Genomic DNA, 9,805 nt, shown 5'->3' with positions numbered 1-9,805 from the left:
TATACTTATAATTATAACTAATTTTTGTGTCTCATTTGCTGATTGAATTGTTCTTTCTTCCTTCTGCACTTCCTTTCCAATGAAGACTATGATGGCCATGTATTTATCTTGCGATAGCATCTTGTCATCATAAAGCTCTTTCCCTTACCACTAATTCCACTATTTTGAATGCACTATGGTTGCTTTGTCCAAGATTTTGTTTCATACCATTTTATGGTTGTAGATTATCATATAGACCTTGAAGACTCTCTGCTGGATTATTGAGTGGTTTACCAATACTTTGCAACCGCAGTGGTCTACTACCTTTGTCTCTTGCTGAGGTCAAAAATTGTAAGTGGCTACTTACTATGTATTGGCTTTGCTTTGAACCTTCTACTAAGATTTTTCCCTTCATTGAATTAGTGTTCTTATCTCAAATAAAACTGCTCTTCAATATATATTGAGATGGTCTTCAATCATTGGAAACAGTGGGTGCCATTTTCATTTCATGGGTTGTTCTTGGACTGCAAACCCTATCATTTGACTGTCATTCTTCTCTGCTTCAATACACTCATTCCCATTACAATCCTGCATATCCATTGTTGAGAAATTCATTCCACATTATCATCACTCTCATATGCTACAATAATCATATTCCTGAAGATGTTGCCTTTCTCTTCAATGTGCTAATTCAGTTTATGGGTGTCCACCAAATTCCTCCATTATTAGCAATTCAACTGCTACAATTGTTTATCATTAACATCAATTTGGAAAAAATGTTTTAGTCCATATATACTTTTTGCCTTCAAGTCTACCACCAACACAGTAATAACGTGATATTAGATCCCTCATCATATGCCATCCTTTGTAGCTAAATATACAAAGATGGAAATGAGAGAATGGCAGGCTCAAAAAACTTGTTAATTTTGCAGGTTTCTATATGCAAAGCTCAAACAAACATGAAGCGCACAGAGAAGCTCAAAATAGTCAAGAAGCATTTTGTGTATGTCAAGCTTTATGTTGGGCATTGTTTTTAGTACATTAGATTTTATGCAGGCATTAGATTATGATTGCAAATATCCGTGTAATTGTGTGTAATATCATTGTATAACGGACATTTAAAGGAAATGGTCTCATCTTCTATCAGTGGTATATATATATATATGAACTGTGAGCTTTGTGATTGTGTATGCAATTTGACAACTACACCATTCATTTGTCTCTGTATGTATAAATGCAATCCACACATATTGATATATGATATATGTGGCTCTTTGAGTACTTTTTTATATTATTGAAATGTCAGTTGAAAGAAAATTCAAACCAACATTTTTGTTGTGACACTTTCATTATTAGGAAAGAGTAGCTATGATATGTATCTGTGATTTACATAAACATGTATATTATTATGTATGTGTTCTGTTTAGCAATAAAGTTCAAATTCCTTTTCCTTCTTCTAGTAGATTTGGGCAGATCGGGACAAAAATATGTAATTTGTAATTATATCAGTGTTGCATGCTAGCAAATTGAAAAGTTGGATGCTTATTGAGAGTAAGAATTCTATTGGTATTGGTTGAAGGATTCTTAATAGTGTCCCCTGACTAATTGTCATATATTCCTACACTTTCATGATTGATGAATGACAGTTGACGTTAATTGTACCAAGTTTGTTGTCAATGAATTGATTATTTTATTCTACACCTGCAAGTTACTGATGAATTCCTATCGACATTACACATTGGACCTTTGCCAGGTCCAACCGATAGTATATATATTCTCCAGATCCACGGTATCACGACATCTCCTTATAATATTAACTTGATAAGATCTGTAAAGATTTCATCGGCTTAGTCAAAATATTAAAAAAAAGTTTTTATACAGAAGAAATATATTATGTGAAGTATGATCCAGTCCTTATGTGTATCACATATAACACCAATCGATCAAGATGCTCACTTATAATATCTTTTTTTGGAAGGACCAACCTCGAACCAAGAAAAAAAGAACTTACAGATGGCGACATTTCATTGTTGTCGGAAATTGTAGAGAACATCTTAATTCTCAGGTTAAAAACAAATAATGGAAAATAATTTTCTTATCAATCCAACTCAGCTAAAAAATTTTAAAGTGTATTTATATTTTTTAGCAATATATTTTAAAACGAATTGTTTAGTTATCCAAAAAAAAAAATCATAAATTTTAAATTGAATTCCTATTTAAAACTAAATACAGAAAAATATGTTTTATTATTATGCTATTGTTAATTTAATTTGATATCACAATTATTATGATTCTCTTACTATTTTTTATTAATATTTTTTCTACTAAAAATCTACTAGCACTGATTGTATTCCATTATTACAACCTTAAATTGATATTTCCTATATATATACTGTTGTATATATATTGAAAGGCTTTTCTTGTTAACCCTGTACATCAAGACTAGACAAATATATTTAATTTAAGAGATATATATAATCCCAGACTTGAAAGGTTATAAATAATCATAGATCATTTATCATCATTAATGGGCGGTCTGCATGTATCATGCCAGTTGACTGAATTTGCAAGATTATTTATTGATGCCGGCCCCATTCAAATTATTTGCTATTCACGTTTTAGATTTTTGAATAAACTTTATCTAAGTTAAAGCAATAATTGGATTTGTGCTGTATTTGACCATTTGGCATAACAATTTGTTTAGAACATGTCTGATATTGACCATTTCCCCCACCTCTTTTTCTATTTCTATATATATTGTATATATACCTTTCTCTTCATATATATAATTATGTGGGGATATACAAATTGTGAGTTCACCTACATTTCAACAATCAAATAATTACTCTTCTAAAGGTCCATTCGTATCAATCATGGATATAAATGAATTAACTTTAATTGTGTGTCTTATAGTTCTCCTCTTCATATTCATTCACAATCACTCATTCTTTTTCACATTCTATATCTTTTATATATAAGATTAAGGTTTCTTTGGCTATTTGATGGAAAAAAAATTATTGTTCAAGATGGGTTTACATATATGCTTACTCTTATAAGATTATGGTTTTTTTCTTTATTGATTGAGAAAAATTCAATTGATCAAGGTGGGTTTACATATATGTTTACTTTTTGTTTTGTAATCAAACTCCCCATTCTAGTTATATCTTTTATATATAAGATTAGGTTTTTTCTTCTTCTATGTTAAAGATAATTTTATTTGATATGGAGTTGCGTTCATATATATATATATATGTGTGTACTCCTCTGATTTGTGATTGAAGGAAGTTTTCAACATTATTTGTCTGATCTTTTGAAGTATAAACTACATAAGATTCTAAGATAAGAATATATCAAGTAATTTTTTTTGTTTATGTAGTTCATTTTCAAAATTAAGTTCTATATTATGTATGATAAATCTAATCAATTGATTAAGACAAGTTGCTAATCGTTTTGGTTAACAAAAACCATATAAATCTATCATAGTATCAAATTGTATTCAAAAAATAATTTTGTGCAATCTCTCCTACTTAATAAATGAGAATTTTATTAATCTATTCAATCATTATTGAAACTAATTTTAAATGTGTTGGGAAATGGATGTTTCAAGTTTTCTATTTCAATATTTGTATTTGATTATTCAGTTGTATTTCATTATCATATGTAATTTTAATTTTGCAATTTATAACTATCACTTAACTTTTACTTTCATTAAGCAATTGCAACATCATTTTGGGTGTGCTTAGTGGCTTCACACTTTAAGACCCAACCTATGGGATTTTATTGACCTCTCAAGATAATTTTCTTTTTAATAGTAAATAATATACTATAATGGTGAGATAAAATAAGTCATCCAAATCATTATCATTAATTTCATATAGTATAAATTACTAAAATAAAGGGTTTGAAAGAGTCATGCATCAAATTTGTTTGTATAAATTAAAAAAATGATTGAATTGAAACTGAATCTCTAGTCATGTAAGCATTCCTTGAAATAAATACATAGGAATTTGTAACATTGAGCAAGGATTATTGCTTCAACACTTGCAAGATCACATTATGCAACCGATTCTTAGAAAGTCAACTACCAAATATTTTCTCTTATTTGTATTCTTATATGTAGAAAACTAAAATTGAAAAGACGGTCCAAAAATTGTTCAATATTAGTTTCATTTTGACCAATTGTAATGATTTTATTCTCAATTGAATCGGTATACAAAATCTACAAGCTAGCTAGTAATCTACAAGACCATAGAATATACAAATGAAATTCTAAGTTAGAATACAATTTCATATACAGTCCACACAAAAAACCTTAAAAGGTAAATATATTACATTGAATTGTTTTATAATTAATTAAATAAATAAAACATCACTTATAAATAAAAGACAAGTTATTGTTAGCTAATTTTTATTATTAATACTTTATATAAACACAATACCACACAATCTTTTGTGTATTGTTAATAAAATTATCTCAAATCTCACTTTTTTTATTTCCACTCAGTTTTAAGCCATCAATATAGAGTTCAAAATAATATTGACAAAAAATATAGTAAAGAATATTTTTGTGGAAGGATTTAAACATCTTTATATTTTTACAATGTGTAGATATCACATAAATGAATTATCATTGTATTTGACTTCACTTTACACATAATTATCAATAATAATTTCACACCTCATCCACATCATAAAACAATGAATAATTATCCTACTTTTATTAATTGCATTTGGGATTTCTTAATGACTAAAGATTCTCTCCCTATTTTATTATTTGCTTAATTTGTTTTTCCTTCTTGTCCTATTATTAATCATTAGAACTTACCTAGTTCAAAAGTTTGCTACAAACCTAGACACCTTTACCCACCGTCTCTTTTGTCACCTTGGTACATTTAACCCCTTACCCTTCCTTTTATTATCCGGCCCATTCTCTCACAATCATTCTATTCCTTTATCTTGTCTTACTCTCTTCTTCCTGATGATAGATCATGGAGTTTGATCTAAAATGTGGAAAAAATTAACTCACAAAATTACTACCAGAAACTATGCACAATAACATCATAAACTGTGAAAATCATATATCTATAAGTTTTTCTTTTACCTATAAAAACTGGCCAACAATAAATTACATGCACTAAGCAACATATTAAGTCTAGAGAATGTTAGTCAACCCTGAATGTTTAACACTTTTAAACTTAGAAATATATTAATATTTTAAAATAGTAATGAATAATTGTCCTCACAAAACCATTTCAAATAAATTAATAAGACTATTACTATTCCTAGATCCATGCTATCAGAGTATCTGCTTATAACTTGATAATGTCTTGAAAGATTCCAATTTACTAATCAAAAAAGATATATACTGCATATAACACCTGTCGACCAAGATGCATATCATATAATCCATCAGTAACACTTTTAAAAGTGCGTTTGTATAATTATTATTGTGTGTTCTTCTTCTATAACTATGATCTCTGTCTACTTACAAACTATATAACAATTGTATTATGAACTGTTGCATTCAATTCTTATTAAATTAGAGTGATGTTTCCATATACCGTTATATCTATTTTGAATTGCTTTTGTTTTGAATTATGTATTACAATACTAGAGACAAATATATTCCCTGCAAGACATATATATTCCCAGTTTTAAGATCTTTGAATAGAATTTAATTAAGTTAAGCAATTATTGGCTTTGAATCGAGCAACTACTGACCTTGGGTTTAACTTTATCAATGTGAAAAGGCTTTAACTTTAATTGTGTGCTTAAAGTCCATCTTGGGTTTACTCTTTCTCACAACTAATTTTTTTTATTCTAGTTATGTTTTTATGTAAAAGATTGGGGTTTCTCATTCTTAATTGAAGAAATTTCCTTTGATATGGAGATTGTTCCTCTTTCATGATTTAAGTATGTATTTAATATTTTTTCATTATTTTTGAGTTCGTATAAGTCATAATAAGTTTTAAATGTAGTATCTATTGGTCAAATTTCTAATTAATCAGTTCAATTTTAAAATTAAGGAATCAATGCAAATGACAGATAAATCTAATCAATTGATTAAGCTAAATTTAAAAAATTTAGTAGATAAAAATCATATAAATTTGACATTATATCTCAATTTTGATTGAAAATGGATAATTGTATTCAATCTCTCTATTAATAAATGAGAATTTTTTTGGTCTAGCAAATCATGAATGAAACTAACCTTACATGCACTAATGTTACTAATGAGACTTATGAGTTATTGTGTAGTGAAAATAAAATTCAATAGAATGATTTACATAAAGATGGTCAAGTATTCAAGTACTAGATTTTGTTGAGTTTATTATTAATATAAGCATAAAATATTTGATAAGTCATTTCCCTTGGGATTCAAACCTATAGTATCAATTTTTTTCTTATTTCTAACCCTTTGTGCACTTAGGCTTCATTTTTCCCATCAGTATAACTCATTTAAGGACCATGTATATGGGTCTCCATGCAAAAATTTTGCTTAACTACTTTATTTTAAAATTTCTAAGTGTGTGAGTTACCAAAATTTTGGACTTTCTCATATTGGTATACGTTTCATCTCTTCCTCCTCTTTTCCTTTTATCTTTTTTTAGTGTATTCAAAAATTTCTAAAAATAATTTTCCTCAAAACCTTATCTATCTGATTTTTACACTAAGTTCCCTTCTAGAATCAAATTTTTTCCCTTCCTTATTTGAGTACCTTTTTCTTGGCATTCCCATTCCCCAATCCCTAATAATGTTATGATTTATGAGGTCTCTTTGATCTTGTCCCCAAAAATTCTAAAACTTACTTTTTCTGATTTTTGCTCCTAGCTATCTCCTTGCACAACCTTGTTGGCATTAATACCTAATAAGGCCCTATAACTACCCAACCAAGTTTTTCTTGACCATAAATATTTTTTCATCTTTAAGGCATGAATTCACATGTACCTCTAGCGATGACAAGAGATCAAAGTGCCACGAGATACATTACTATTAATGCAAAGGACATTTACAAATCAAAGAAGATAATTCCTCTTCATCATATGTGTACAACTAGACATCTTGGGTTATGATTCCAAGCATGATTTAAGGAGAAACTACACTTGTAGAGTATGAGTATCATTTATAGAGTACCAATTAGAGGATTTTTTTATTACATGGTGATTTGCATGCCCTCTTGTATTGGTCATCGAGTTTTCCTACATTAGAATTATATATTTGCAAGTTCATTCAGTGTCAAAGAGGTCATTCATTCTTGTTTTCATAAAAAAAAGTGTAGAGAGCACTTTAGGGTTCATGCTTGTGTGATTCTTTAGATAGTGCGATTCTAGAATCATTTGGTTTGAATTTGGGTGTTAATATATTAGCTCATGTGAACATTGTGAACTACATCATGTGAATGGGGCATTGAATGTGAAAAGGTTATGTGTTCGTATGCATGATAATAGAAAACAGATGTTAATATTATCTTAATGCTTGCTTGAAAGTGCATTTTATATTTTTCGTCACATGAGTGCATTGTCATATGCATGAAAATGATTTTTTGATGCATATATGAAAAGTAATGTTCAATGTTGTGGGAGATCTAGTTTTGCATAATTAGAGAATATAAAAATGCTAAGAATTATACTATAGTTAGTGCTTTATATGAAATCACTTATATCTAAAAAAAATGGTCCATCCCTTGATCCATGGTTATTTGCAACATTTATAGACTCAACTAATAAAACTAATTTAAACTAATCATGATAAATATATCACTCATCCCTGTTAACTAGAGAGGGTTATTTTCAAGGAAGAGATGATTCGGAGATAAAATTAGAGTTATAATTGAAGCTTATCTATCATCATAAAGAAGATTTGTTTATGGCAGGTGTGCAACATAATAGCATTATAAATTATTTTAATAGAATATTTTTTTATCTTGCAATATTTTGTTGGAAAAAGGATTCTTATGCACCTATATGATAGTTGGTTCAACACTCATCTACACATTGTTGTAGGTCCACATTTCACTTGGCTATAGGAGTGTCACTATTGTTGCACTCTCTTCAACTACAAGATTTTAATTTGTTTCATCACATCAATAGTCCTTTTGCAACATAACATATTAGTCCTTGCAAACATTACTCATCATGATAAGCCATACCAGCTCATCATATTTTAACCACTAAACATGCACATATGTAAACATTTAACATTCCATTAATAACTATGTTTAGTTCTTAATGTTTATCATAACTTAAAATTAAAAATATATAAAAATTTAGCATTTTTTTTTAGAATTATAAAGAAATAGAGGTAATTAAAATGATAATTAAGGGGCTCATTACACATCACTTAGCTATCCTCATTAATCCTAGAAGCACTCATAAGTGCATTAATTATCAAGTAGCCAAGCAAACAAATTATTATTTTTACCCTTGTAACAATAAATAATGATTGCTAAGGGAAGAATAATGGCTTCTAAAACAAAATATTAAAATTTTAGGTTTTCAACATGGATTACATTTTTAAAATGTAACATATTTTTACTTTCTTTAAGTAGCTGCAATATCATTTTAGGTGTGTTTAGTGGCTTCACTTTTAGGACGCAACCTATGGGATTTTATTGACCTCTTAAAATCATTCTCTTTTTAATGGTAAATAATATACTATAATGATGAGATAAAAGTAAGCCCCCTAAATTATTATCAGCCATTCCATAGAGTATTTACTGCAATGAAGGATCTCAAAGATTCATGCTTCAACTTTGTGTTGTGTAAATTTCATAAGAGGTTGAATTGAAGTTGAATATCTAGTCTTGTAGTAATCTTTGAAATAAATACATACGACATTGTAACATCGAGCAATGATTATTGCTTTAACACTTGCAAGATCACATTATGCAACTGGTTCTTGGGAAGTCAACTTCCAACTAATTATAATGATTTAATTCTCAACTTGTTCAGTGGACAAAACCTACAAGCTAGCTAGTGATCTATGAGATTGTAGATTATACAAATGAACTTCTAAGCTAGAATACAGATTCTTATACAATCCACACAAAAAAAAATTAAAACGATAAATAATTATCCTACTTCTATTAACTGAATTTGGGATTTCTTAATGGCTGGGTTTCTCTCCCTATTTTCTTTTTTTCTTAATTCGATTGCTCTTCCTATCCTATTCTTAATCATTAGAACTTACCTGTTTTAAAAGTTTTCTACAAGCCTAAACATCTTTACCTATCCTTTCTCTTGTCACCTTGGTACACGTAGCCCCTAACCCTCTCCTTTCTTAATTTGGCATGTTTTGTTAGCAATCATTCTATTCTTTTCTCTTCTATTTCTCTCTTCTTCCTGATGATTGATCCGAAATATTGAAGAAATAAACTCACACAGTTATTAGAAGTTATGCACAATAACATCATAAACTATGAAAATATGTATCTATAATTTTTATTTTTACCTATAAAAACCAATGAATATTTATCCTCACAAAACCATTTCAAATATATTAACAGACCATTACTACTCTACATCCATGCTATCAGAATATCCCCTTATAATTTGATAATGTCTTGAAAGATTCCAACTACCTAATCAAAATATTAAAAAAGTTTTTGTATGAAGGATACATACCTCTGAACAAGGTATTATCCATTCACAATACATACTGCATATAACACCAGTCAACCAAGATCGATATAATATAATCCATCAGTAACGCTTTTAAAAGTGTGTATGTATTTATTACTGTGTGTTCTTCTTCAGCATTGCTTGTTTTAATATTGATGTAGGCTTCATCTTCTGTAACAGTTGAGTTTTATTTTACTCTTAACTAT

The sequence above is a fragment of the Cryptomeria japonica genome, chromosome 4 (assembly GCF_030272615.1).
Source record: "Cryptomeria japonica chromosome 4, Sugi_1.0, whole genome shotgun sequence".
NCBI classification, from domain to species: Eukaryota; Viridiplantae; Streptophyta; class Pinopsida; order Cupressales; family Cupressaceae; genus Cryptomeria; species Cryptomeria japonica.
The sequence above is the reverse complement of the archived record's forward strand: the minus strand, read 5'-3'. Positions refer to the sequence as shown.